This window comes from Sinocyclocheilus anshuiensis, unplaced genomic scaffold (assembly GCF_001515605.1).
Source record: "Sinocyclocheilus anshuiensis isolate Anshui unplaced genomic scaffold, SAMN03320099.WGS_v1.1 scaffold1215, whole genome shotgun sequence".
In the NCBI taxonomy this organism is placed as follows: Eukaryota; Metazoa; Chordata; class Actinopteri; order Cypriniformes; family Cyprinidae; genus Sinocyclocheilus; species Sinocyclocheilus anshuiensis.
The window spans coordinates 27,672-36,739 of record NW_015540933.1 but is presented as its reverse complement, the minus strand read 5'-3'; the positions used below and the strand labels follow the sequence as shown (position 1 = coordinate 36,739).

Genomic DNA, 9,068 nt, shown 5'->3' with positions numbered 1-9,068 from the left:
CGCTTTAATATGTTGTGTGTTTTAATAGACCGGTGACGACCGCACAGAGTAGCATTATAACAAAACTTTCAAATGTATCTAGTATGATAAAACAGCTGTTTTTTTTCCCCCACATACGCAGGACCGGAAGGAGCGGAAGCGGTCAACTGTGGCATAATAAAAGCTCCGCTGCTTTCGAGCCGTGTGTCGCACTCGTTCAGCGGCCTCGTTTCGCTTCGATGGCTTTCAGCCTCACCATGCTTCATTCTAATACATTAATAAATCATTAGCTCATCCATGAACATGATTTCTGCTTTTTTTTTTCTTTCATGATTTCAAAGTCCCGTCGGATCGCATCGGCTGTGGGGATGAAGATGACAACTCCCATGATTCCATACTCAGTCACGGCGTCATCAAACTACACCTTGGTCTATTTGTTTATTTTGAATACGCACCCTCTAGTCACAGCGTCATCAAACTACGCCTTTGTCTATTTGTTTATTTTGAATACACGCCCTCTAGCGGCGAAAAATTGTGCCTTTAAGAGCAAAAGTGCTCATTCTCCTTTTTTTTATTAAACACAAGGGGTGATTAATGATGCTTAAATTATCACATCTGCAGATATCTACACAATGTATCTTTAATTTGGCCAGAATTGCACAGGTAATTATCTCCAATCAGATATTCTGTTGAATGTCTCAATACCCAAAACATATGGTTTAGAGGACACATGCAATAAGTTTAATGTTATAGATTATTTAAATTATATATTATTTAGATTATATAAAGGTTTTTATAATTAAACAGGCCTACATCTGAAAGGGCATGTAAAATGACGACAATAAATGTGCTAATACTATTTAATACTAATAATATTGTATTAGTTATCTATTTTAGTTTTAGTTACAGTTGTAGTAATGTTGTCATTTTATTCGTTTTTTATTATGTCTATATAGGTTTTTTATTACGTTTTAGTTTTATTTAATTTGAGTTATTTCAGTACTTCAACATACAAAATGGAAATGAAATTATATATATATATATATATATTGAATGTATTTTTATATATATATATATATATGTATGTATATATATATATATATATATATATATTATATATATATATATATATAGTATTTATAGAGTTTTAGCTTTTAGTTTTAATTACTTTTTCTTATTTGTAAGTCGCTTTGGATAAAAGCGTATGCTAAATGACTAAAAGTAAAGTAATACTAATGGGGTCACATTTTCTTGTAAATTTTAAAGAATTATTACTATATACTGTACTTAACTACAACAGTTATTTCTATTAAAATAGGCTCCAAAATGTTATGCCTGTCATCTTAATAATGGCATGAACAGATTGTTGTGTATCGGTTTAAAGACTTTTATTAATTACAATTAATTTTATTTCACATTTACAAGAAAATGGGACCCCACAATTAGTATTAACATTTTACATGAACAATTTACATATTTAGATTACATCATTGCTCAATTTGTCAAAAACAAGGGGACAAAATCAAGTGTATGAATGCTTTTTTGATTATTGCAAAGCCAATGTTTATAATTAAATACGAAATGCATTTATATAGATGCATGAAATAGATTTGCGAGTGGTCGAGGTTCTCGTTAAGTGATGTCCAGTAACTTTACGCACGCTTTAGGAGACCCTGGATAACGTTCCTTCGCAAAATTGGATGAAACATTTTTATTTTTCAGTTATATTTGCTTCAAGATTTTTTTTCTTTATCTATAAAAGAAAAAAATATATTTTACTGTAACGCATGTCAATTAAAATGTATAGCCTACCATATAAATGTGTACGCTTATGCCTACTATCTAACTCTTGATACAATATTCATTATAGGCTAGGCTCTTTTTTTTTAATTAATATTTCATTCATTCAGTGACCTACCTTCTCCCGCTCTTCAAAGTCATAACCATGAATAACGAACAAAAGTCCTTACAGTAATCCTTGCAATGCTCTATGTGATGCGTTTTCGTTCAACGTTTACAGACTGACAAGACAAAAATTGGGCCAGTAAATATAAGGTGTGTTGACGTTTGTAAGGTAAGGTGTGGCAGTCTAACAGGTGTAATTTGGTGACGAATCTCTGTAGCGTGCACTACAGCATCAGATTTACGGTCTAACTCTGTCAACAATAAAGGGTGTACCCTGCAAGTTACGTTAAAAATGTCTTTATGTCGTAAAAAATTTGTACCTCACAGGGTCATTACAGTAAACTTGAAATAACCGAAGAATAGATCTGAAAGTAGAAAATGAAACAGAGTAGGTCAATCACAAAAGGAAAATCTATTAGGCTGTTACCAAGTTCGAATTGAAAAAAATTTTGATTAAAAATGATTTACCTGCTATAAATCTATATAATTTACATTAATTATCTCCCTTGTAGTGCTGGGTGCATTTAAAAAAAAATAAAAAATCTTGTCTGTTAAATGAAAAGTGCATTCGCCTGTGCATGTGTACGAAATTATAGTAAATGTCACTTAATTTATTCAGTCCACTAAATGAGTCAGGTTACATTAAATTTGTTACCTATACTGATGGAAACGATACAGATACTGTAAAATGATTAAAATGACAAAGTTTGTTACATAATATTTAGATGTGGATTATTGCGATGTTCGTTTAATCCTAAATTGTTTGGGGTCTTTTTGACCCCAAATTGTCAAGATCGCTGCCGGAAGGAACTCGGAGCCGTGGAATACACGAAATAGTCTTTATTAAATCCAACTCAGGAACAAGGAACGAGGAATGACACATGAACACAAGTTAGTAGACCCAACAGAGACGGACTGCACAGACTAGGACTTAAATACTGGAGCAAATGAAGATAATTAATGACACACACCTGGACCAAATAACACAATCAAACATGAGGGAGAAACTGGGTCACGGGGAGCAAAACACACACAAACAGTCCATGGGCATGACACAAATGATATTTGCAGAAAAAAACAAATGTTCCCTTTATTGAATTGACATGAGACTTTGTACCGTTGTCAACACTTGCTAGCTCTACAACTGAACAATTAAATTGAATTGATATCTGGTTGTGTGTTAGTGTGAAAAAAGTCACACTCAGGATGTTTGAAACTGAAATGAATGGGGAAACTATGGAAGACTCATCAATGGAAGACTAAAAATCTGATTTCTGTTACATAATATGTCAAAAATGTTGGTTACAATGCTGAAAACACACAAAAACTGAAGGGGTGATGCCACAGCACATCCACAATGGAGGAAAAACACACACATGAAACTTAAGTCCAAAAAATGGCTAAACCTTGACAAAGTCATTTTTATCATAATATTAATGATGTCATAATGTCTCAACATAAATCTAAATTATATATATATATATATATATATATATATATATACAAAGCTTGGGATCCATTAGAACTAAACAATTATAGGCCAGATAGTATCCCACCTGTTATGCCAAAGGCATGTGACCGAACAACTTACAACCCATTCTAACAGTAATACGTTTAGAACACCCCAAGCAGTTTGGCTTTAGACTTAAACTAGACAAGGGTGGAGTTGTTGGAGCCATATTTGAAACTGTTGATCATGGTGTTTCTAATACAAATTTAAACATTCAACTCATTGTCCTCCAGGTTCTTAAATTGCTCGAAAAGCCTCCAGTCCAGGGGTCTCAGCCCAGACTTCAGCTGCAACCGCAATCAAACATGCCTGCAGCTAATCCAGGGGTGCTTCTCAAATAGAAGGCTGCACATTAACATCCTTCCGCATCCAGTCCTTCTGAGACTTCATGGCTAGAGTCCTGCTCAGTATTAAACAGTGGAATGGAATTGTCTAGTAAGCACATATGGATACATCATACACATTTCCACAATAATAATATAAAAATTATAATTTGTTGAATACTTTATATTAAAAGCTGACTTTCTATTAATGCCGTATAGGCAATGACAACCTGTGATCTCCCAGTGGTTTACATTGTGCACAGTTTAGCATTATGTGATTAATTTACAACAAAACAAAAGATGCCTTCATCTCCATAATCATTTTTTGTCTTGTGTGACATAATGAAATTAAACGAGCTCAGTGCTGATTAATTTTCAGCTAATTATTTTTCGTTATTTGAAATGTGTGCAAAGGATTGTGGGTGACAGAAGGATGCGAAGGATACAGCTAATGCATTCTTCAAAACAGGCTAAATGAAGCATGCAAAACAAAAACAGTTGCAGGAACAACTTACAGATCTTGTATTGAAAACTTGCACATCTCAGCACACCTTCCCCTCAACAGAAAAGACCTACAGCAGTATAGTGGCATGTGTACTTCACTTTTGAGAGCTTAGCCAAAGACGACATTAAAGAAGAAGCCCAAATGAACCTTTCACCTCCTTTCACCTTCCTCTTCTCCATTTGAAGCAGTATATGGCACTGGCTGCCATTCAGACATCTACTGAAAATGATGCATTACAACTGGGGGAAAATTAAGTCTGTTTTCAGAAACCTGAAAATGGGTACCTTAAACTATGGGTACCTCAAACCTTGTTAAATTTTTTAGAAATAAAGAAAAGAAGCTGAATGGAATTGCAAGACATAACATATAGATTAAAATCCAACAAGTTTACACTATAAGGGTATAATATCAGTAAAACCTGAATTGGTTCTATCACTCTCTCTCCTCTCCACCTGTAGCTGGTGTGTGGTGAGTGCACTGGCACCATTGTACGATGGCTGCCGTCACATCATGCAACTGCACACTGATGGTGGTTGAGGAGAGACCCCCTCATATGATTGTAACGCACTTTGGGTGTACAGCAATACACAATGAAAGTGTTATTTAAAATCCCTCATTCATTCATTCATTTAAAAAATAATTTGATCCAATTTATGTAGCCACTTGTGTCATGGGAACTACTGTATGTGGCTATGAATGAATGAAATCCACCATGGCTGCAGTGAAGAAGTGTGGTCCCACATCTGTTTCACAGACTTCAGAATGCCAAGTCATCCCAGGCTGCATCCGAGTCCCACTATAGACTTGAAGAAACTTGATTTTGCTTTGGTGGTGTCTTCCAGGGCTGTCTCTATCTGGGAGAAAGGTGGTGATGCTTCTAAGGGCCCCAGGCTGCTTCAACCCCCTCCCCCCATTCTCAAAACGTGATTTCAACTGAGGGACCCGCCCTTGGAACACAACCTGCATCAGGGCCCCGCATACCCCAGATATGGCCCTGAGGGTTTCATACCTACTAACTGATCCAGCGAGTATGTAAATGCAGCTAATGACTGAAAACCTGCCAGCAGGTTACTTGCTTAAGCAAATGGAAATATTACACTTTTGAAGGACATTCGCAATGTTACAGTTGCAATCAAAATTATGACCTGCAAGACATTTTGCTGCAGAGAACAAAATTTTCTGAAAACAATCCAACAAAGGCATTAGTACGCTATTACAGAAAGTTTATTAATACACATTTGCGTAATTCTAAAAAGGTAAAGTTGATTTATAATGAAGAATTTCAAATTGGCTCTAAACATTCATGTTCAAAATTATTATTTAAATTATAAATTATTTTTATAGTTAAAAAATATAACACTGCTTGGGGGGTGCTTAGAAGCTTCTGTCACCTCTCTACTGCAATCTTGGCCCATTCCTCAGATGAAAAACCTTTCAGATCACTGATAATCTTTGGCTTCCACATTGCCACTGCTTTTTTTTTTCAAATTCAACAAAATATTTTCAATGGAATTTAATTCTGGAGACTTAACAGGCCACTCAAAAACATTCTATGACCGATCACTGAATCAATCATAAGCAGTTCTACTTCATGTTTGACCATGAAGATGGTGTTATTCTGCTCATTAGCTTTGCCTTTTTTGGATCAGACAACCAAGAAGTCGTTTTTGGGTCACATCACTCCATAAAACATTCTTCCAGAAATCCACAGGTCTATCCAAATGAATTTAAGCATGTTCAAGTCGGCCTTATATGTTCTCAGTGGCATTCAGCAAGATGCCCCAACATGAAGGCCATACTTGCCTTGTGCTCTTCTTATACTCTGCATTGAGATGTTTTTCCTCCTTTCATCGGGTCATCTTCCAAGTCTTTGGCAGTACATTGCAGGTTTTTCCTCAGTTGCTGTGATCAAACATTTTATGATAGTGTGCTTTTTCTTCAACACCCTCAAAGGTTTTCTGGTTTAACACATTTTAAGCTAAGGAATAAGGCTACCAGCTGTGTCTCTAGGAATTTTTAATGACTTGGAAATCTTCATGTAGCCTTAGACAATTTCTAATAAAACTTCTTCACTATAGCTTCTCTATAGCTTTTGTGAGAGCTCTGTTGACTTGTCATATTTGCTACTCAACTTCAGCACATGCATGGGCTAATTATGTGTAACAGCTCAAGCTAATTCTGTCTTCTAATAGAGTTTCTAAAGGTTTAATCGTGCTTTAAGACAAATCTTATAACTTTCAGATGCAAATTTTATAAAGTCCTGGGCCCTCATTTATCAACAGTGCGTACGCACAGATGTGGGCGTAATGAGTGCGTAAGCACAGTTTTACACAATGTGTGTGATCTACCAACTTGTACTTATAGGAATGTACGTAAATATAAGGACAAAATATAGAATCTTTTCTACGCACTGTTGATAAATGAGGCCCCTGGATCTTCAGAAAAGCTTGTATTTGTAAAGTACTCCAGTCTTTACAAATATATATATTAATATATATATAAGTTAATATATATTAATATATATTAACTTATATATTAATATATTAATATAAATATTTTTGTTTGCAACTGCCATGAGGTGGGACAAATGTGATTGTCTATTCTCTAAAATCTATATAAAAGGCATTTGGTTAAAAAAATAAAAAGCACTGTATTGTGAAAAATGTAATTAATAGTTTGTGCATACAATTGTGAATCATTATAAATAAAAAAAATTTAAATGTTCAATGTTCCATACAGCGAAAACAATAATGGTGCTAAAGTTGATCCTTGAGGAACACCACATGAAGAATATGCTACAGAAGAGGAATATTGCCCAATACTGACTGAAAATCTTCTGTTAGACAAAAAGGACCGAAACCAGTCAAGTACAGTACCTCTAATACCAATGCAGTGCTCCAAGCGAGACAGCAGAATACCATGGTCAACAAAATCAAATGCTGAACTGAGATCTAAAAGCACTAAGGCCATAGTATTACCAGAATCATTGGATATTAAAATGTCATTAAAGACCTTCAGAAGGGCTCTGTGCTGTGTAAGCTTTTAAAACCAGACTGAAAAATATCATAGATACAGTTAGTACTCAAATAGCTTTGTAATTGCGTAAATCTAGCGTAGCGTTAGTTCTGGCAGGTCACGTTAGTCAAGCTCGCATCAGCTGACTCTCAGCTGATCCCCATCAACCTATGGGAATACGACACCTATCTAAGTATTCATATATAAGGTCCCGCAGTAGTATCAGCAGTTTTCGCATTGCTCAATAGCTAATTACCCTCCTCCATCCCCAACTCCTCCTCTGTCAGTCAGGATTCAGCCTTCTGATTCTCCTTTGAATCAGACTAATTCTAAAATGTGTACATAACATTATTGAACTTAACGATATCTGCAATATATTTATGTTGGTTCTGTTCTGTTTACCCTGGGGGGGTTATCGCTGCTCTCCCTGCTCTCATCCATGCTAGGCTGCATGGATGCGCAGGGAGTTCTTGCCCAGAACAGAACCATACCGCCAATCCAAACTGTATGCTAATTGTCAATCATCTCTGACGATAGTGGTCCTGACCGAAGTACTATTTTTTCTAAACATTTTTATAAAAACGGCAAATTTGAGATCGGTCTAAAGTTTGAGTAAACTGCAGTATCTAGTGTGGGCTTCTTGCAAATTGGTGTCACAGAAGCTACGAGGAAGATGAGGAAGTATGTGAAAGAAATAAAAAAAGAAGAGGAGAATTCTCAATAGAATTCTCTGCACATAGTCACAGATGGCACACCTTGGCCTAAATATGTTTAACGAGGAAAAAAAGCACACAATTAAGGTATAAAGTAGATGACACATAATATTTGATGTGTTCATGTGAAAAAATGCTCATTTATTCCAAAGACCTGTTTAACCATAAGTCATAATCACTTGACTCAATTTCTGGTGTCCCAAAGTCAGGATTTTTCAATCATGAAAACAAGTGTATCTTTAAAAGTGCAATTTGATTTGGTGTGCAGATTCGACTTTATTATTATTCTACCAGGGTAGTCTAACAATAATTGTCATTTAATTATTATGATTAAAACAGACCTAAAAAAAAAATCTCTCTTCAGTTATTTTGGTTTAAAACATTTCTTGGTTTTTTTTTGGTTTAAAAACTTTATTCTCTGTCATTCTTTCACATAGTTTGTTTCAGGGTGTGAGCACATTCAGAACATGTTATGCTCACACACAAACAAGCCATCTGACAAACACACAAATTGTCCCTCTTTCACAATCATATTATATTGTATTAATTTCCTCTTGGGTGTGGAATGTTACAAACAAGCACAAACGCGCACAAACTCTAATCACATCAACATCTCTGACACATTGATGGACAGACGTACACACAGACACACCTACTTTTATAATATGTATCTAACAACACATACAGGTGCATCTCAATCAATTAGAATGTCATGGAAAAGTTAATTTATTTCAGTAATTCAACTCAAATTGTGAAACTTGTGTATTAAATAAATTCAATGCACACAGACTGAAGTAGTTTAAGTCTTTGGTTCTTTTAATTGTGATGATTTTGGCTCACATTTAACAAAAACCCACCAATTCACTCTCTCAACAAATTAGAATACTTCATAAGACCAATAAAACAATTTTTTTTAGTGAATTGTTGGCCTTCTGGAAAGTATGTTCATTTACTGTACATGTACTCAATACTTGGTAGGGGCTCCTTTTGCTTTAATTACTGCCTCAATTCGGCGTGGCATGGAGGTGATCAGTTTGTGGCACTGCTGAGGTGGTATGGAAGCCCAGGTTTCTTTGACAGTGGCCTTCAGCTCACCTGCATTTTTTGGTCTCTTGTTT

The 9,068-nt window shown here is 35.4% G+C and overlaps 1 protein-coding gene and 1 long non-coding RNA gene across 2 annotated transcripts in view; both read right to left on the bottom strand.

Moving 5' to 3' along the window:
• LOC107689466 (uncharacterized) overlaps nt 1-1,996 on the bottom strand; it is a 5,128-nt gene extending 3,132 nt beyond the window's left edge. The window contains exon 1 of the long non-coding RNA XR_001634337.1: nt 1,898-1,996. This is a non-coding gene — a long non-coding RNA (uncharacterized LOC107689466). The remainder of the gene's footprint in view (nt 1-1,897) is intronic.
• LOC107689465 (uncharacterized threonine-rich GPI-anchored glycoprotein PJ4664.02-like) overlaps nt 1-9,068 on the bottom strand; it is a 49,437-nt gene that overhangs the window by 14,877 nt on the left and 25,492 nt on the right. The window lies entirely within an intron of this gene.